Source organism: Doryrhamphus excisus, chromosome 9, assembly GCF_030265055.1.
Source record: "Doryrhamphus excisus isolate RoL2022-K1 chromosome 9, RoL_Dexc_1.0, whole genome shotgun sequence".
Lineage (NCBI taxonomy): Eukaryota > Metazoa > Chordata > Actinopteri > Syngnathiformes > Syngnathidae > Doryrhamphus > Doryrhamphus excisus.
Window position 1 is genome coordinate 1,988,886 of NC_080474.1, and position 22,051 is coordinate 2,010,936.

Here is a 22,051-nt window from a genome sequence, read left to right on the forward strand (position 1 = left end):
CAGCAAGGAATCATGGTTCATGCATCACAGCATATCATAGAATCCGTCAAAGCAATCTGATATTTGGTCATTCATTCATTCATTTTCTACCGCTTATCCTCACGAGGGTCGCGGGGGGTGCTAGAGCCTATCCCGGCTGTCTTGGGGCGAGAGGCAGGGTCCACCCTGGACTGGTGGCCAGCCAATCACAGGGCACATATAGACAAACAACCATTCACACTCACATTCATACCTATGGACAATTTGGAGTCGCCAATTAACCTAGCATGTTTTGGGAATGTGGGAGGAACCTGGAGAAACCCCACGCATGCACCACACAGAGATGGCCGAGGGTGGGATTGAACTCGGGTCTCCTAGCTGTGAGGTCTGACCACTCGAGCGCCGTGCAGCCGCCATATTTGGTAACTATAAGAAAAATAATAGCACGCTCGCCCTGACCGAGCCGTACATTTTGATCTGGATTGTGTCGGAATTGGTTAACCGAGTACGCTGCAGAGTGCTTTTAAGTAATGCTCGACTCTTCTCGATATATCCGTCTGTCTGTCAGTCATGTCAGCTGACAAGTGTTACATTGACACAGGAAGTACTGTACAGAACACAGGAAGTAGTTTACAGGAAGTAAACAATCTTATTTTCTGTTATTATGTCCGTCATATCGGGTAATAAGAGTGTAAAGGTGACTGTAGGGCTGTTATTTCATGCCGAGAGGGCTCTAATAATGTTTAATGTTCATGTTTAGAAATGCATAAACAAGTTTTCGGGACAAAGGCGCTGTGGTGCCATGTTTGCGCTGCCAAATGAAGCCGGCGTTCCAAGACGGTGCTACCGCCATGCTACAGCACGTTAGCTCAAAGCTACTTATTTATGACCTTTTATGATATTTTTCATTATTAATATATTTAGGAACGAAGCTCTAATGTCTAACGATGCACACGCAGGATAATCTTAAAGAACCTTACTAAAAGAATCAATAGCTGTAGCCCTACTTCCTGTTTGGACGGAATGCATCACTCTGGATGATGGCGGCAGGAAGTGTGCTTTCAAGGCTGCTCGTCTTTATTTGTTCTCCGCCGAGAACTTTGACAGTGAATGTCTCGAACGCTATCATTGTCCGTCTTGAAGGAGAATCAGGGCGATCACCTCACCAGGAAGTAGTCGGATCCGCCGGGTCCAAATGAATAATTTCCTACTCGCCTCCACCAACTCATTGTTCGCGTACGGCCATCCTTCGCTGGCTCGAAGCGGCCTTGTAACCCGCCCCCCCCCCCCCCCCCCCCCCATGACACACAACCTCAGTGAGGAGAAAGACGATCCACCTGCAACCTCATCTGTGCCGCAACGCTCATTAAGACTCCATTAGGCTTCATTGCTTGCTAATAGGAAGGTAAAGTTTACTCCTCGTTCATGTATTCATCATCTTAAACACGACACGTCTGGACTGGACTTCATACTGATGATATCATCTTCACTTCCATCATCCGTAACGTTACTAGTGATATCAGGAACTACCATCATCCTAAACATGTTTATAGTTGATATTGATGATATCATCTTCACTTCCATCATCCGTAACGTTACTAGTGATATCATGAACTACCATCATCCTAAACATGTTTATAGTTGATACTGATGATATCATCTTCATTTAAAAGTGAACTATCATCTTAATCATGCTTATTGTTGATACTGGTGATATCATCATCTTAATCATGCTTATTGTTGATACTGGTGATATCATCGTCTTAAACAGGGCTTATTGTCGATACTGGTGATATCTCATCTTAATCATGCTTATTGTTGATACTGGTGGTATCATCATCTTAATCATGCTTATTGTTGATACTGGTGATATCATCATATCAAACATGCTTTTTGTCGATACTGGTGATATCATTGTCTTAAATATGCTTGTTGTTGATACTAGTGATATCACCTTAATCATGCTTATTGTCGATAGTGGTGATCTCTTCGTCTTAGTCATGCCTATTGTCGATACTGGTGATATCATTGTCTTAAATATGCTTGTTGTTGATACTAGTGATATCACCTTAATCATGCTTATTGTCGATAGTGGTGATCTCTTCGTCTTAGTCATGCCTATTGTCGATACTGGTGATATCATTGTCTTAAACCTGCCTATTGTTGATAGTGATGATATCACTGTCTTGAACATTCCTCTTGTTGATAGTGGTGATATCATCGTCTTAAACATGCCTCTTGTCGATACTGGTGATATCATGTGGATGTAATAATGAACCATCATGGTGGTAAACAAGTAGAAAGATTGTGTGTCGTCTGGTTGCTGCGTGTGTGCGTGTGCAGGGAATGTTTGTCTTTTGTGTGCGTGCAAAGCAGACGTGAAGGCATGTGTCTTTTCTCTGGCGTCCCTTGTGCCAACGGAGAAGGAGGAGGAGGAGGAGGAGGAGGAGGAGGAGGACGGAGGTGACCATTGTGCCGCTATTGATGGCGGGATGCATGGATGCACGGCTGCAGCCTCCACCAGCTTTAGGAAGGAGGGAGGCTCCTTCAGGGTCCCACGGTGGGAACAACGCTGGAGTTTCCTTCCATTCTTTGAGGGGACTATTTGGACACAACGTCTTTGGTGATGGGTGTCCCTCTCTATGCCGTCATGTTCTACTCAACATGATCCCTGGCAGGATTCCTCTGGGATTCAAGATGTGAAATATGGGATTGGAGGGAACGCTGCGGGATGATATTTCATGTAAAAATTGATGGATGGGACCTTTTATTGCCATTTGTCTACAGGCTTTTATGATGTGCAAAGCTAGCATCGCTTTGATTCCGTGTGACATAATGAAGTACATACAAAAAAGTTTCGTTCATAATCATAATATTGTTGCAGGGCATAATAATAATAATAATAATTCTTCTCTCTTTGGGTGTTTGGAAGATCTAAATGTGACTCGTCCACCAGTGGCCAAAAGATGCACGTCCAGTTTCCTACAGGCCTTTAATCTATCTGTGGCACTGAAACAACAAAGTGAGGCACGTGAGCCATTTGTGGCCCATGACTGTTTTATAATTGGGCCGTGGTACAGTCTAAAAATAGAATTTCACTAGAAAACTAAAACAACAACAAAAATGGAATAATGAATGAATATCAACTTTTTTTTTAATCGTTCGATTAATCGATTTATTATTTATTGTGACAGACCTGCGAGAAAAAGTCCTAATTTTACAAGAATGAACTAATAATTGTCATTTTTGGAAAATGGGTTGTGAAAAAAGTTATTATGTTACAAGAAAAAAGGCAAAGTATTATGGGAATAAAGTCAGAATTATGTTTTTAAAAAATGGCAGAAATTGAAAAAAAATAGCTGTAAATTAGGAGGATAAATTAAAATTAGTAAGAGGAAAAAAGGTATTGTAATAAGAAAAAAATTACAATTTTATGAAAATAAATAATGAAGAAATCAATAAATAATATAAAATAAATAATACATGCATTTTAGTAGCATAGGTTGGAAGGAAAAAAAGTTGGATTATTATGATGAACAAACAATTCTGAATAAAGTTGTAATTTTTGAAAAATTACATTGCGAGAAAAAGTGAAATCTTTAAAAAAAAAATTAAAAATTAAAAAAAAATTTTTTTTTACTTTTGTTTTTTTAATGGTGTCAAAAATCTGAAAGAGTTTTTTTGGCCCAGTGTGCTTCTGCAAAGGAATTGGACATGTGAGACAAACACGACATAGACAAATAAATGAAAGAGTGAGACCTCCTTGTTCTGTGTGTCCTGGTAGCGTGTTGGTGGCGTGTAAGTAGCATGTTAGCATTGTTGTGTGTTGTCATCGTCTCTGCCATATTGAAATGTGAAATCATTTATTTGTTGGCGCGGGATGATAATATTTGTCCGCCCTGCGGGGCGACAGAGAGCGTCTCCGGGGTGATATCATCTCCCATCTGTCACTCACGTTGGCGTGTTGGCGTGCTTCTCGGCGAGCAATAAAATAAACGCTTGGACGTGTGTGTGGCGCAATAGTTAAAGGAATCGAGCCGTGAGCCACAAAGAGAAGTAATAACGCTCTTTTGGTGCTTTTTGTTCCGCTGGAACATCTTTCAGACGGAATCGCTCCCGGCTTTGATCCGGCGTCTTTGGTCTGGTCGTGACGACCACCGACGAGAAATCATTCTCCGTCCTTTGACCTTTGTGTTCACGTCCTGCCAGAAAGCTCTTGGTCGGAGGCCAACAGGCGGCCGGGATGGAGTGTTTCTCCTCCAGAGTGGCTGATTTGCGATTCATGTGGAGTGCGGGGAACTTGTTGGACTGAGGGGGGGGGGGGGCAGCCGCTTCCTCAGCACTGGACAGGGAACTTACGAGAACACATAGTACCGTAAAACCTCAAGGACCATTTGTTGTCAATATCCACGTATACATGGACCCAAATATTCCAATTTCATTTGGTTTATTTGCTCCAACGGAAAGAATTTAACCTCATTCCCAAAGAAAAGTGCCAATCCCAATGAATATATATAATGGGATTCCCGGGGGTGGAATATTCCTTTCCCCAATCCGATTGAGGTATCTTGTACCCGCTCAAACGGAAAGTTGTCAGACTGCGTGTTCTTCTTCCTGGTGTTTTTCTTCTTCTGTTGTTTATTGGCGGTTATTATAAAATATTGGGAAGATTTTGATCTTTTCCTGTTTAAACGTTCCTCACTTTTAAAAATGGAGGCCAGCAATCGGCACTGGACTGCTGCGGAAAGTTTGTTTTTGATCCAAACTAAATTTCAAGACGAACGAAAAACGAAATGAATGAAAAACTCCCAATACAGCGTTATTCCAACAAGTGGAAAAAAAAACCTCCGGGAAGCCGTAATCATCATATGATGTTGATGTTTACGTTTTACTGGGCATGCCCCATTGACTATTCTGTTGGATTATAGCGCCGCATGTAGATTGGAATATTCCTTTACATGGATACCATTGTTTTCGGAAAGGGAAAAACTCCTCATGTAAACGTGGCTAACGATAGCCTGGCCTACAAAAGCAAGTCACCGCCTCTAAATGGTCAACATTAAATCCCAGTCTCAGTACCAGTTTGTACCAGTTTTAGACCAGTTTGGCTGATCTTTGAAGGCGATCAGAATATTATGTTGTATGTCTACATGAACATGGACCCAACCAAAAGAACGGTCAGGAAAAAAAAAAGTTAGTTTCTACCATTTTCCGTTCTTCAGACACCATCAGTAGAACATACAGTAGGGAAGTTTCCGGAAAATTTAAGTTCCTGACTATAAACGGGAGAAAAGAAGCGTAACTTTCACTTTGACACATTTGTTGCTTTTTGTGGCGAAACAACTACGACATAAACAACACAAAAAGTGTTGTTGTACATGAAAATACTTCAAAAATTCATTCTTTACCCCGTGATGCTAAACGCTACATGCTAAAGCGGTGCACGGCTGTGTGAACAGGAAGTAGCAAAGAAACGTCAATCACTAATCGGAGACAAAAAGTATGATGTCATGTTGGCCCCCTTGGCTTCGCTCCAGTCGCTGCTGCGTGTTTTGTTTGGGTCGCCATGGTGACAGAAGAGGCTGAGGCCTTTGGAGAAGGAGAGGAGTGCGACAGTGATTAATGTCCTGGCAGAAGAAACCACGTTCATGGACGGTCTGTGGGGGGGCGGGGGAGGGGGGCTCTCGGCCTCGACCGACGCTCGTCTCGCCGGCGGATGGGACGAAGTTTAATCACAATGGTGAATAATTTATGACACTAAGAAAAAAATGTATGACACCTCTTCAGTGTGGGCGATGAAAGAAGGAATAAATTGAAACGTCGGATGAAGCCGTGAAGGAAATGACTTCACCGCAAAACATTTATCTCCGACATCGGCTTCCCCTGGTGGCGAACACGCGCCACTACGCTTCCCATGCGGCCTGGTGACGTGGAGGACGGGAGGGCCAACGACCGCGTGATTGAGATAAAACTTAAGTCCCGCCTACTCCCGTCCTGTACTTCAAATACGTAATCACATATTTTTAATATACATATTAACAATGAATTCAATTGTCTTGATATAATTTTGTCACAAATAAAAATCCATAACTGAGGTAACTGTATTGTTTCCAAATGGCCACTAGCACCCCCTAGCGGCTCCTCTGTATATTGCATGCATTCAACAATGCATGGAAATGGGCGCTGCTTTTTTTTTTAAAAGAAACGGTTCCACTCAGTTATTCCACTTGCTGATGCATTGTGGGTTTAATCCTCTTAGCTCCTGACCGTGCACATGCTAGTGGGCGGGGCTTTAGATGATATCGCCTCCTATACATTTTTCACCTTCTGAAGACCCACTGGAAAGGTTTCATGTAAAGGAGCTACTGTTCCGTCCTCCTGGGTGACCTCCGCACTGGCGCCCCTGCCTACCACATTCTACCCCCCCCCCCCCAACCCCCCCAAGTCCACGGGGTGGGGTCCGCCGCTGACACTCTCATGATGAATGACATTCCTCTGTGAGTCCATCCTTTCCATAGGAGGTAACATTAGCTTGCCATTTTCCTCCGCACCTGTCACCTGACCTCCGTGGAATTCCTGTGGTCGGGGAGCGGGAGCACGGCGGGGCCGCAAGGAGGAAGTGGCGCTCTTCAAGCGGTCCCGGAGTTTTGACTGTATGAAGAAAACCCACAATGGACGGATTGTTGGGGCTTTGTTTTGAAAAGGCGTAAATTGGCCTTGTGTTGTCACGCTTGGTGTGTAGGTGTTACTACACCGTGTCACACTCGGCGTTACTACACCGTGTCACACTCGCTGTGCAGGTGGTACTACACCGTGTCACACTCGGCGTTACTACACTGTGTCACACTCGGTGTGCAGGTGTTACTACACCGTGTCACACTCGGCATCACTACACCGTGTCATACTCGGTGTGCAGGTGGTACTACAACGTGTCGCACTCGGTGTGCAGGTGTTACTACACCGTGTCTCACTCGGTGTGCAGGTGTTACTACACCGTGTCACACTCAGTATACGTACATGCGTTACTACACCGTGTCACACTCAGTATACATGCGTTACTACACCGTGTCGCACTCGGTGTGCAGGTGTTACTACACCGTATCGCACTCGGTGTGCAGGTGTTACTACACCGTGTCACACTTGGCGTTACTACATCGTGTCACACTCGGTGTGCAGGTGTTGCTACACCGTGTCACACTCGGCGTTACTACATCGTGTCACACTCGGTGTGCAGGTGTTACTACACCGTGTCACACTCGGCGTTACTACATCGTGTCACACTCGGTGTGCAGGTGTTACAATACCCTGTCACACTCGGTGTGCACGCATTACTACACCTTGTCGCGCTTGGTGTGCGGGTGTTACTACACTGTGTTACTACACCGTGTCACGCTCGGTGTGCAGTTGTCACAATACCCTGTCACACTCGGCGTGCAGGTGTTACTACACCGTGTCACACTGCCGTGTTGGATGCACTCACACACTCATGCCCTGCGTTGAGTATATGCTGCATTATCAGCTTTGGCTGCAATTCAACCTGTTTGATTGACACCTCAATAATAACAAGCGGGTCGATGCGCAGACTGTGATGACAACCTGATACAAGCGTTTCAATTGAAGTCAGATATTAAGATATTAAAATATCATTAGATATCATATATGTAAGTATATAGCAAGTGTTTTCCCGAGTTATTATTTCTTTGCACGTTTGTCAGACTTCAATGTTTCATATCATCAAACCAATTTAAATGGCAGCCAATGACAACACAAATAAAAACAAAATGTATCACAACATGTCGTCCAGGTCCTGATACAACAAAACAGACCATCATACTACCACCACCATATTTTTATATGATGTTCTTTTTCTGAAATGGTCACTTTTGGGACCCACAGAGTATTTTCCTGAAGGTTGTGGAGATCATCAAGATGTTGAGATGTTAGCCTGAATGTTCTTTTTGGTCAGCAGGGGTTTTAATCGTGGATCTTTACCATGCAGGCCGTTTTTGCCGTGTCCTAAGTCATGAACGCTGACCTTACCTGAGGCAAGTGAGTTTTGCTGTTGTTAGGATGTTGTTGTGGGGTCTTTTGTGACCTCTTGGATGAGTCGTCACTGCCCTCTTGTGGTCATTTTGGTTGACGGACTTTGTACGCAGATAGCGGTGTGTGTTATGACTGTGAAAAAGGAAGTCAAAGTCCACCACATGAGGAGGACTCATGCAGCATAAATCGAGGATGAGAGGACGTCAGTGGGCTGACATGGCCCTCATCCAACACGGCCGCCCAGCCTCGGCTTGAGCTCGGGGTCAGGGTCAGGTCCTGGTGATGCTGACTAGCACACTTCCGTCATGCTCCACAAAGATGGAGGACTTGAGCATGCAAGGCGTGCAAAAAGGAAAGAAAATTGTTGCTGGCTTGGCGGCCCTTAAAAAGTGTTCAAATTCCTGCCAAGCGCTTGCGATGTTTTCTGGATGTGAGACCAAGAAGCTTTGATGCAGCCTGGAGGAGTTTTTTTTTTTTTTTAATGTTTGTTTTGAGAATATTCTATAAATTTGCTTTTATATGCTCGATCCTGCTGACGGGGTCAAATCAGCTTGTTGAATGATGCATTAAACGCAGAGCATCCATCTTTGTTACGAGCGCGCGGATCTACTCGAGACCAAGTCGTTTATTTATTAAGTTACACAACTTGACGCCGATGATGACACGTTCAAGTCATCGCCTGCTGTTGATAAAAAAATCAGATAGTTGAGTTTAAGATGTGTAGCGACGCTACCAATGAGGTTTTTCATTCATGACTTCCACAAAAAGCCAAAAAAGTTGCGCGTTCGAGTGCCTCCTCTCTACAAAGCGATGCAAACAAGTGATGGATTTTTCCTGCTTTGCTTTTAGATCATGATTGAAATGCCACTTTGGCGTCCAAGTGCTGAATATAATAAGAGTTTCTTTTGTAAAATGTCCTCTTCAATGGGCTTTTACATTGTGACCCTGCTTTACTGGTCTTGTAAGAAATCTATGCTCTCTAGTCAACTCGTCAATAATCATCAGCGCAGATTGAGCCACAAATCCTCGTCTCATCACGAGGCCATCGATCCTTTTAGCTGATGAGTCACGTGACCGCAGCACGACTTGACGTGATCCGGCTTCACGATGGAGAACATCGTAGCGCAGAAATACTAAACACGTAGGGGGCATCTATATAGCAAGTTAACGAGGATATGGCAGTATAGCTATACTTTGCTTTTCCGGGTCCGGGTCCTCCAAGGTGTTCCCAGACCAGCTGTGAGCCATAATCCCTCCAGCGTGTCCAAGGTCTTCCCTGGGGCCTTCTCCCGGCTGGGCATGCCAGGAACACCTAGCTCTACTGATCATGATAAACATACGGCCATTATTGTCTAAATAGCGGCCATCACAAGTGAGCAGCAAGGTAATTATGTCCGGCATGGTGGTGCCAGAGCACACGAGTGCTCCACTGGGGCGCTGTGGTTCATTGAGGCGAAAGATGCATTTCAACACAAGTGGCTGGCCTAAACTGTCCATAAAGACAAAACATGAATTCCAACACAAGCAGGTAGAAATATAATTGTGTTTTGAGCACTGTACAGCAAGGTAGTGTTAGCACACATGAGTGCTGCTGGCCCCGGGGTGCTGTGGTTCTTTGAGGAGAAAGATACATTCCAACACAAGTGAATAGCACGATTACTCTGTCTTGCCTACAGTCAAGTATGTTAGTGGTAGCATCATGGTCTGGGGATGCATGAGTGCTGCTGCCACTGGGGGAGCCACGGTCCATTAAGATAAAACATTAAATTCCAACACAAGTAGGTAGAAAGATAATTGTGTTTTGAGCACTGTACAGCATGGTAGTGGTAGCACACATGAGTGCTGCCGGCCCCGGGGTGCTATGGTTCTTTGAGGAGAAAGATGCATTCCAACACAAGTGAATAGCAAGATTACTATGTCTTGCCTACAGTCAAGTATGTTGGTGGTGTGGGGGTGCATGCGTGCTGCCGGCATCGAGTAACTGCAGTTCCTTGAGAAGAAACATGATTTCCAACAGAAGGTGGTGGCATAGTCAAGCATGGCAGTGTACATGAGTGCTGCCGGCACTCGAGCGCTGTGGTTTATTGAGGCGAAAGATACATTCCAACACAAGTGGATAGCAAGATTACTGCGTCTTGCCTACAGTAAAGTATGTTGGTTGGTAGCGTCATGGTCTGGGGGTGCATGAGTGCTGCCGACATTGGGGAACTGCAGTTAGTTGACAAGAAACATAAATGGGGGATAAAAGGGCGTAGCATGGTCAAGCATGGTGGTGGCAGTGTACATGAATGCTGCCGGCTGCTGCTCGAGTGCTGTGGTTTAATGAGGAGAAAGTTTCATTCCACATTCCAACACAAGATAACTGTGTCTAGCCGACAGTCAACATGGTAGTTGTAGCGTAACGGTCTGGGGGTGCATGAGTGCTGCCGACATCAAGGAGCTGCACTTCATTGTGTAGAAACAAAAATTCCAACACACGAGTCCACCTCTCAGGGATCATACATGAATCTTCCAGTGACCACAAGCTGTGCATTGACTACTCTAAAGTATAGTACTGTCCTGGATCATGTTAGGTCTGGTTCTAATTCTAAGCTTATCTGATCATGTGACCTTTCTTTGAGCATGACAGACCAGAAGCCGTGTTAGCATAATTTGCATAATCATTTACGCTGACGTGCACATTGCTGCCCACTTGTAGTCTCTATTTTCCATAATGTCAGTAAAGGCATCGCAGCGTGAATGTCCTTCAGTGTCCGCTTCCTGCTGGTGGCTTATCAGACTTCCTGAATCTGAGTCTCTCTCAAGAACACCACATACACACGTAATACTCCCAAGCCTCACCCAAGACCTACTTTCTATAAAACCTTATTGATTTGGGTTCAAGAATTGTCCCATTGAAGCAATCGTGTTTACACAGAAACCAGATTGAGACTGGTTTATAAATGGATGCACAATTGTTCTTTATTTGACTAAAAGCTCCTTCATGAGGTGTTCTCTCGGAATGTTCTAAACTCCTATTTCCATGTTTGCTGTGTCATAGCGTCGATTTTTGGATCGAAACATATTTGTTGTATGAAGCTCAAATTCTCATTACTGATATCATACTGATACTGCAAAATTTTGTTATCAGTGTCATACCAAGTAAATCAAGGGCTGGTATTGTTGATACTGATGCAAGTACAGATAGTGATACTGGTACTTTTGGAATCTGGTATCAATAATATCAATTTTTGGATCGATGCATATTTGTTGTATAAAGCTCAAATTCTCATTACTGATATTATACTGATACTGCAAAATTTTGTTATCAGTGTCATACCAAGTAAATCAAGGGCTGGTATTATTGATACCGATGGCAGTACAGATAATGATACTGGTACTTTTGGTATCTGGTATCGAGAATATCGATTTTTGGATCGACGCATATTTGTTGTATGAAGCTCAAATTCTCATTACTGATATCATACTGATACTGCAAACTTTTGTTATCAGTGTCATACCAAGTAAATCAAGGGCTGGTATTGTCGATACTGACACCAGTGCAGATATTGATACTGGTATCCCGGAATCATTTGATATCTAGTATCAATGTCGATATTTGGATCGACCCACCCACATTTGTTGAATGAAGCTCAACTTCTCGTGGCTGATATCATACGGATTCTACAAATGTCGGTATAGACCCGATCCAGGGCTGATACATGAAGTTCCGACTCTCTCCTTCTTTGTGTAACAAAGCAGCTGAGACTGAATGATCGGCGCCTCTGCTGGTTGCAGCCGAGTACTGCACCCCATTGTGTCTCAATAGCTTCAAGATGAAATGAATCAGCAACCAATTAAGATGAAGATCTTCAGCTAGCAGGTCAAATTGGTGTTTTGTGGTTTGAAAGCATCTTGCCGAGGTTTCCCAGCTGAGTGCGGACTTGTTGCCTTGAGGATAAGGAGGCGGAGGGATGTTCTCACAGAGGTTGGAGGATTTACCGACAGAGAAGCGCCACGGGGGCCGATTGTCTGCACCCATGTGCTTCCATCGCCTCTTTGGATTTAGCAGCAGTTTGCCTCCATTGATGTTTTTTTTTCTTCTTCTTCAATGCATCAGGATGGGGGTAACGTGTGGCGTTCAACGGCGCACTCCATCATCACGCAGCAGACGCAAACACACAAAAAGATGGCTGAAAGGTGTTTTTTTTGGCGGCGGTGAGGGGTGGATGTTTGCGGTGGTAGCTTGGCAAGACGGGCGCGGCCTCTTGGTAGCTGCCAACCGCCTGTGAACACACCACAACGCGACACTTCACTCCTGACGCACAACAGAAGCGTAATTAGGAGCACAAACCAACATGTAGCGACGCGTACAGGCCAGAAGACAGGAAATAGTAAACATAGTAACAATAGTAAACATAGAAATAGTCTGTTCCAGGGTCAAGCCGTGGCCACCATGAAAGCTTTAACATCCTTATCTAAGTGTAAAAAGAAGCAAAGCACCGGTAATGAAGAAAAAGCAAAACATTTATCCACAATTTGCGTGTTTGCACACCAGCGTCACGCGTCTAAGTCACGGTGTGTTCAAGTGCTGTCGTTAATTTTGCAACACGTCTGCTTTCCACGTCCTTTTAATGGAGCTGGTGTGTCACCGGAGCCGCTCCAAGAAGCCATCAGGTAAGAGAGAAGAGAAGGTTGGCAGACACTTGACACTGAAGCGCCCCACGTTCATGAACGCATCACCTCGTCCAGTACTGGACCACATGTACTGTACGTGTAGGCGTGTTTGGATGCTATATCAGGTGTCGTGTCAAAGATGCTCTATATGACAGTAGTGCTGTACTGTTTTTAAGTACAAAGTATAGTCAAAGATCCTCTATATGACAGGACCGCTCTGCTGTTTGTAGGGACCAATACTCCTCATTGTGTCGTTTAGCTTGACAGAACCGTCCAATGGTCTTTCTGCGGTTCTTAATGGGAGGTCTTGCAAGGGTTCTCTAAATAGAAACGAATAGAAAGACTAGAAATAATCTATCATGTCACAAATGTTCCGCAGTACATTCATGCACGTCAAAAAGTCCATTCAAGTTGATGGATGAGTGCGCCTCTCGGGGTGCGCCAGGGCAACGGTGCCAACTCGCCCCGGTTGGTGAGGCTCATTGGGGGATGGGGGACTCGTGTGTTCCTGATACGTGTATGAACCAAAACCTTGGTCACTAATGCTGTTCCCCTCCAAGCCACAGGTGGCGCTAATGTGTGCTAATAAATGACAGAAGATGCTCAATCAAAGTTTTGTTTAGGTTGCATTGGAAATTCTGTCAGGTGGTGTTTTTTTGTCCTTGTTCTCGGAGGAGGTGATTCCATGGATCTTCTCCAGAGGTGGACTTTGTCTTATCGGGTGTCTGACAGCTCACGGAGTGTCTGAGAGTCCTTCAAGATGGCGTCATGAGATGGTTTATCAGTCCGACCACTTTGTTTATGAGACGAGTTGAGATGAGACGGCGTCCGGCTGCTCGGACCTGGTGTGTATTGAGGTGTGAGTTCTTGTTGCGTACGTTTGTACGTGTGACAGCTGCACGGTGTTAGCATTACTAGCATGGATGCCATCCATCCTCTCTGCGGCGCCATGGCGTTGGCTAATGAAGTGATGGCTGCAGTGTGAGTGCACCCTTGCAAACTCTGCTGGTTTTAAATGATGCCTGCTGTCAATACGGTTGGGGTCTTTGTGTTTGGATAGCTGTGTGTGTGTGTGTGTGTGTGTGTGTGTGTGTGTGTGTGTGTGGGTCGGTGTCACACTAAGCAGTTTATGAGAATTCTTCCTCCTGACTTGCTGCAGTGAATAAAGTCTGATCTCACACTGACACCGAAGATAATGGCAGCAGGGGGGAGGGTCAGGGTGAATGGGGAGGTTTTTTTTTTTTTTTTGGGGGGGGGGTATTTTTGCCGCCATTCAAACTCAATTCCCACCTTCATCTGTGTCCTGGTGAACGTTGGACTATACTGTGCAAAGATGTATTATTAAGTTGATACATGCACTCCACAACTTTTCTCTGCAAGGATTTTCATAACTGTGCTCTCGAAAAATAAAATAAATGGATGACCAAAACAAAAACTCGTCAGACTGGACCATCTACATTCCTACCCTCAACATGAGCTCCAAAGTGCCCGAAAGGACAAGATGGCCACTGTGCCTTCACATCGAGAAGAGCCAGATGAGGTGGATCGTGCATCTGGTCAAGATGCCTCCCAGACCCCTCCCTGGGGAGGTGTTCAGGACCCGTCCGAATGGTAGGAGACCTCGGGAGGAGACCTATGTTATGTTTCTCAGCCGACCTGGGAAAGCCTCAGCATCCGCAGGGAGGGGCTGGATGAAGTAGCCCAGGAAAGGGAAGTCTGGGCTTCCCTAATCGGCTGCTGACCCCATGACCCGACCTCGGGTAATCTGTAAAAGACGGATGGATGGTTACGGTAACATTTATTAACATCACTACAAAATTCATTCATTCATTTTACACCCTGGACTGGTGGCCAGCCAATCACAGGGCACAGATAGACAAACAACCATTCACACTCACATTCATACCTTTGGACAAAATATGCATTGACGAAAGCCCCTAAAATGTGTTATATTTCATGTAATATAGAAGAATACGAGTAAAAAGTGATAATATAATATTTTTTTGTTTAATACACAGTCTACTTCCACATGCAATTATTTAAAAATACAAATATTTTTAATAAAAACATGTAATATACATGTATATTAAAATATACAAATCATTTGCAGTAATGGTGTTTATGCAGAAGAGCATCCTCCTGGTCCTGGTCGTCTATCTTCACTCCTGCGTTCGTCGCGTGGAAGCGAGCGGCCGCCGTGAGGGCCACGGCGAGTGTGCGCTGCTCATCCAGGTTGCCATGGTAACGGCGGCTGTTATTTGCCATAATTGGAGAGAGATTGGAGAGACAAACGGATAAAGTATTGTTGGCGTGCAAGCGGCCGGCCGTCACTTGACTGTAATTTCTGACTGTTCATTAGTTGTTAAGTTTCCGGATGAACTTTTATTTTGTTTTCATCACCCGGGCCCCTCCCACCCCCTCCGACCCCACTGTGGAAAAAAAAAAAAAAATCCTCATTCCAGCTCCGCCTCCTGAGCTCCATTGAAAAGTTGGCGGTTTGTTTACGAGAGCGCCAGTGCGTCTTTGTGCTGTTCATGAACGCCTCGTCAATGAAAGACTTACCCCCCTTCCCTCCTCCCTCCCCTCGCAGAAAGACTGAAAAGGACAGACGGCCCCCTCGGCCTCGGCCCCGCCCCCCCGCGGCCCCAGTGATGCTCTGTCGGTGAGTACACGCTTTCATTTCCTCACTTTTCACCGCTTTGCTCCTTTGCTTTCGGACTCTTTTTGTGCTTTCTTTGTCCTGTGAATTCCTACCAGGAGGGGCCGCCCCCTTTTTTGTCACCTGGATTTGGAATTCCTCACTCACATTCTAAACACAAGGACTCGGGCCTCTGGTGTGCAAGATAGCATCTTGTTAGGATGGATTGACATGACCGTTGGTGGCTTTGTTGTTCTTGTTGTTTCATGTTCACATGACAGAATAACAACATAACATGACAAGTGTAGGATGCATGCCAGGCCACTAGTTGGCGATGTCACTTTGTAAACAAACAGATGCTCACTGACCAGTTGGCCAACAGAGCATTTCATTCAAAAAACACAACTTTCCAGATGTTAAATATTGCGTGATTATTGCAGAAGGTCCACATCGATATCAAAACATGCTGCTGTTGTTAAAAAAAAAACTCAAGTCAAAGATCCTCTATATGACATGAGAGCTGTGCTGTTTTTAAGGCTCTATTTGAGCACCATCTGCAAAAATGCCAGTCAAAGATCCTCTATATCACAGGACTGCTCTGTTGTTTTAACCACAACAGCACTTGTCAAAGATGCTCTATACGACAGGTGCATTCTACTGTTTTTAAAGACCTACTGCATGAAAAGATCGTCTATATAACAGGACAGCTTTGTAGTTTTCAAGCATCTACTGCTAAAAATGTTTGTAAAAAATCCTATATGGCAGGACCACTCTGCTGTTTTTAGGCAACAATTACAAAAAATAGTCAACGACCTTCAATGGCAGGTAAACGCTGCGTTTTTGAATGACCTATTAAAATAATGCTAGTCAAAGATCATCTAATGACTGGAGCGCTGTACTGTTTTTAAAGCCTAGTGCCAAAAACATACTATACTCAAAGATCCTCTAAATGACAGGACGGCTCACCTTTTAGGACCCATCACAAAAATCACCAGTCAAAGATCCTCTACATACAGCAGCACTAGTCAAAGATCCACTGCAAAAATGCTTGTCAAAGATCCTCTATGGAAGAGGATAGCTTTGCTCTTTTTAAGCATCTACTACCCGAATCATCTATGGCAGCATTCTGCTGTTTTTAACTACCTTTTTCAAAAATGCAAGTCAAAGATCATCTATTTGACAGCAATGTCCTGCTGTTTTTAAGCATCTACTGCCCAAAAACGCTAGTCAAAGATGCTCTATATGATGGTAGTGCTGTACTGTGGAAAAAAACCCCAAACCCATTATAGTCAAAGATCCTCTATATGACAGGACCACTCTGCTGTTTGTAGGGACCAATTACAAAAAAGTGGTCAAAGATCTTCTATATGAGAGGACGCCCTGCTGTTTTTAAGGACCTACCGCAAAAATGCTTATCAAAGATCCTCTCTATGACAGGAGTGCTCTGGTTTTTTTAAGGACCAGTTCCAAATGAAATGTTTAAAGTTTGTATCGTGTCGTCTTTCAGTCCTCGCCGCCCGTTTGGGGCGGTGGCATCATCCTTCCTCGGCGGCCATGTCTGGCGGCCATGTCTGGTGTGTCGGCCAAGGCAGGGAGTGTTGTTTGCAGATATTTAGTTCAGGGTGAGAATAAGCCGGAAGAAAACATTATCCTTTCACGGACAAGCTGGGGGGGGGGGGACTCATCTTCAGATCGGGATTCTGTCTAAAGCCCCTCGCCGCCCCCCGCCCCCGCACATTTGTGGCGAATTATCCCGGGCAAATGACCATGCCGCCTTTGTGGCCCATCACGGCGCATTAGGACCCCCTAAAAGGTGGACCATTGAGGGGGGGCCGCTGGCAGATCCTTGGCCGGCCTCACAGAGGAGGCTTTCACGTCTCGCTGGGAGGGGGGGGCGGGTGGTGTGACGCTGATGGAGAGGGTCCCCCCAGATAAGTATTCTGGAGGACGTGCTGACTGATGATGTCATCCCTCCGACCTGTACTCTTCACCAGCTAACGCTGGGAAGCCTGACAGGAAACAGGAAGTAGAACTTTGCCTCTCGTTTCACTTTGTCTCAACAAAATTCTACAAAAAGTCTTCACTGACACCGTTTTTCCTTATTATTGCTTTATTTGGGGACCAGCCTGGACAGTGGACTATCTGACATGCAAACTTCAGTCTGTCCATTCACATACAAATATCATGTAATCCTGTCTGTCCATTCACATACACACATAGTGTAAACCTGTCTGTCTATTCACATACAAATATCATGTAATCCTGTCTGTCCATTCACAAACACACAAAGCGTAAACCTGTCTGTCCATTCACATACAAGCATCATTTAATCCTGTCTGTCCATTCACATACAAGCATCATTTAATCCTGTCTGTCCATTCACATACAAACATCATTTAATCCTGTCTGTCCATTCACATACACATAGTGTGAACCTGTCTGTCCATTCACATACAAGCATCATTTAATCCTGTCTGTCCATTCACATACACATAGTGTGGACCTGTCTGTCCATTCACATACAAGCATCATTTAATCCTGTCTGTCCATTCACATACACATAGTGTAAACCTGTTTGTCCATTCACGTACACACATAGTGTCAAACTGTCTGTCCATTCACACACAAACATCATGTAATCTGTCTGTCCATTCACATACACACACATAGTGTAAACCTGTTTTTGTTCATTTACAAACATCATCTAAATATTCGTCTGTCCATTCACATACACACATAGTGTAAACCTGTTTTTGTTCATTTACAAACATCATCTAAACATGCGTCTGTCCATTCACATACACACATTTCGCAATCATGTCTGTCCATTTACATATAACACTGTATAAACACACATCTACACATCATTTAAAGGTCTTGTCTGTCCATTCACGTACATAGAATATAAACATGACACAAACCATTGACATGCAAACATGACGTAAGCATGTGTCTGTCCATTCACATACAGCATGTAAAGGCGTCTGTTTGGGTTTGAGCAGGTAGAAGAATGCGTGCGGTTGCCATGTGGTCTTGGTTTATCATCTCATCATCCAGTAGAACTTTTACGTCCGTGATGAATGTCAGCCTCATTTGTTTTCCTGACAGTTTCAGTGAGGATTTTTGGGTTATTTTCCACTGTTTTGTTTTTTTTGGGCTTTTATGAACTCCATCACTCAGCACAAGTGGGTGAAGGCGGGCAGGAGGCTTTTGTGTGTGAGCCGCCAGGGGGGGGGGGGGGCTGTAAATCAGATCTCCGGATCATTAAGTTGCACCCCCAGACCTTCGCTTCTTTATCAGCCGGCCTGCATGGAAGCTAACTGGCTAATGATTAGCTGCCTCCTGCGTAGCGTCCGAGACTGTGCCGTCGTCGGGTTTGTTCCGTGAAAACGTTTTATGCTGAAATACCGACGTGGACCACATTCACATCTTCTCTTCCGCAGAGCAGAACTAATGGGAAGTTCTCTGGAAGACCAATTTGATGCTACGGCGCTTTGCTGCTTAATTATTCAGAGCGGATTAGTGGAGAGGGTGTTCTCTAATTATAGACCAGGACTGAGGGGTCACACGGAGCCCACCTGGATTCTGGTTCTGTGCTGTTGGCTCGTGTGTCGTTAGAGCTGACGGACATCTCCACTTCTATGTTCAGGATAAATGTTGGAATTATTAACGCTTGTAAGGAATATTGGCATGCTAGCATAGGTGAAGATGTCCTGGTTTAAACACTTGGCCTGAAGCTTCATCCTGATTTAAATTGTCTATTATTGTAAATGTCTAACGACTTTTGATTCGGAGATGATGCTGACGATGAATGACACAAAAGTTCCACCTTTTCTTTTTATTTTTAAATTTTTAAAATTTTTTCAATTTTTTTTTAATTTTTCAATTTTTTTAATTTTTTTATTTTTTTTTTACATTTTTTAAATCTTTATTAAACTTTATTCCCATAATAATTTCACTTTATTCCCATAATCATTCCTTCACTCATTTCTACCGCTTCTATGGGGGGGGGGGTGCTGGAGCCTATCCCAGCTGTCTTCAGGCAAGAGACGGGGTACACCCTGGACTGGTGCCCAGCCAATCACAGGGCACATATAGACAAACAACCATTCACACTCACATTCATACCTATGGACGATTTGGAGTGGCTAATTAACCTAGCATGTTTTTGGAATGTGGGAGGAAACCGGAGTACCCGGAGAAAACCCACGCAGAGATGCCTGAGGGTGGAATTGAACTTGTGTCTCCTAGCTGTGAGGTCTGCGTGCTAACCACTCGACCGCCGTGCAGCCCTTACCATAACCAATATAATTTTTCCCCCAACCAATTTTAAATAATAATATAATAATAAAATAATATATATTAATATGTTCTTGGCTTCACATTTTTAGAAGTCACAGCGAAGAGGAAGACATGTGTTCATATCTGACATAAGGATTATGGATGATGGCTGATGTTTCTTTTAAAAAGAAGCAGTTTTCCCATCATTAGAGTTTTTCCTCTTTCCGAATGACTTGTCGGAAAACAATGGTATACATGGAAAGGAATATTCCAATCTCTGGTCTCCATGCGCCGTTAGAATCCAACAGAATAGTCAATGGGGCATGCCCAGTAAAACGTAAACATCAACATCACGTGATACCGACTTCCCCAATGAAAAAAACCTATGAAAAAAAGTGCAACCTATAGTCCGGAAAATACGGTATATGTTCATTCAGATCGGCACTTTTCTTTTGGGAATGAGGTGTATACAAAGGTTCAATTCTTTCTGTTTGAGCAAACAAAGCGAATTCAATTGGAATATTTGGGTCCATGTATACGAGGCTATTGTCCAACTTCAAATGGGGTTAAGTAAGACCTATGAAGCTATGAAGCTTGTTGTATTTTCCAGTTCATATCACCAAACTAGTCATTTTTAAGGCACATCTTTCTGAAAGAATGTCGGTGAACTGAAAAAAAAGCCTTCTTTTCAGTGCATTCATACTCCTATTGATCAATGTCAGGAACACTGACTCGAATTCTGACTGTTTAAAAATTCTCTTCCAAAGGCACCAAAAGCCGCGGCTCTGCCGCAAGTAGTTGAAGGACAGCTGGAGGTTTACTTTTCAGCGTTTTAGGAGGTTAAATGATGAAAATGTATTCATATTACCTTGATGGCTATGGAAATATTCCCCACTTGCTGCCGAGGTGCACTTTGGATGAGTTTTCATTTGAATAAACGCTGTTCAGGTGTTAAAGCCCAATGAGAGGAAAAACTATAACGCTTTATTGTTGTATTTCTGCTTTTTTCGTCAGCAACCCGGAGCCGCTCGCCTCTTTAATTGGTCTTTTTTTTTTTAAATGGGCCTTCCTGACAAAGGCTTTTATATTGAAGCGCCATAGAAGTCAATGAGGTGGCTGTCAAAATAAATCACTCCTGCTATCAAAGAGGAAACAAGGACTTCTGTGAAAGAAAAGGACACCATTGCTTTTTTTTTTCCACCCCCCCGCCCCCCCACCTCAACCGCAACCCCAACCCATCCACACATAATCAATCAGTTCCCTTTCATGCTTCTTCATGCACTATTATTTTTTTTTTATTCTCAGGGAACAAAAGGTTTGATTTCCCCCTCCGGTCTGCTGCAATATCCATTTTCATTACAAAGATGTTTGTGAGACAAGAGCACACACACACACGTACGTACACACACACACGCACACACACACGCACACACACATCCAAACTCACTTGCTGCTTGAAGGACAATCACAAAGAGACACATCATGAAGGCTTCTCGTCCACATCCGCACACGTGTTTACTTCCTGGTAATGATGGACAATCATCCTGGTGGTTTCCCTGCAGATAAACGATCCTAAAAGCTTCTCACCAAATGGAGTTTTTTTACCAGAGGACTGCGGTCCTCAAAGACCAAAACGATACCTCATCCATGCTATTCCGTATCTTCTGCTAATTAGCTTTATATGCTGCGTTCAAGTACATCACATGATCACATTTGCACCATCCAACATGGCCGAAAAGGAATAGAAAGAAGCTTGCTCTCTCCCGTTTTCCGAACCTGTGAGGTAACATGGACTAGTCCATTGCGTGGGAATTAAGACTTAAAAAGGACTAAGTACTTTAAATTGTAGAAAAAAGTCAATCATCTGGTTTTATGATACATTTAGTTGAGACCAGCCATGTTGTTTGGTCTAGAGACAGGGAGCAGAATAAGGAGGTAAGCAGAGATGAGGATGCTGAGGTTCTCATTTGGGAATGACCAGGATGGATAGGATCAGGAATCTTGAGCCAGTCATGATGTGCTATATATATCACTATAGTGACACTTACTGTGGTACCCATTATGTCATTGGATGCTCATATCACCTTGTACTTCGAAAATTTTAATTTTAATTTTAATTTTAATTTTAATTTTAATTTTAATTTTAATTTTAATTTTAATTTTAATTTTAATTTTAATTTTAATTAATTTAATTAAAATTTGTAATTTAATTTAAAATTAATTTTTTTATTTAAAATTAAAATTAAATGTTTTTAATTTAAAAATTAAAATTAAAATTAAAATTTAAAGTTTACCCACTTTAAATTTAAATTAATATTAATTAATTAATAACAGTAACTTAAATTATATTAGGAAAGCAGGAAGTGAACAAATGTAACAGTTACTGATTGTAAAAGTACCAGACCAAAAGTACCAAACCATTACCATTACCATTACCATTCCCATTACATCCCG

At 43.6% G+C, this 22,051-nt stretch overlaps 1 protein-coding gene across 2 annotated transcripts in view; it reads left to right on the forward strand.

Moving 5' to 3' along the window:
* The window catches only part of sema5ba (sema domain, seven thrombospondin repeats (type 1 and type 1-like), transmembrane domain (TM) and short cytoplasmic domain, (semaphorin) 5Ba), a 92,723-nt gene that overhangs the window by 2,315 nt on the left and 68,357 nt on the right, over positions 1–22,051 (forward strand). For both annotated transcript variants that reach the window (XM_058081857.1, XM_058081858.1), the window contains exon 2: positions 15,269–15,340. The gene's annotated coding sequence lies outside the window, so the exon portion shown is untranslated. The remainder of the gene's footprint in view (positions 1–15,268; positions 15,341–22,051) is intronic.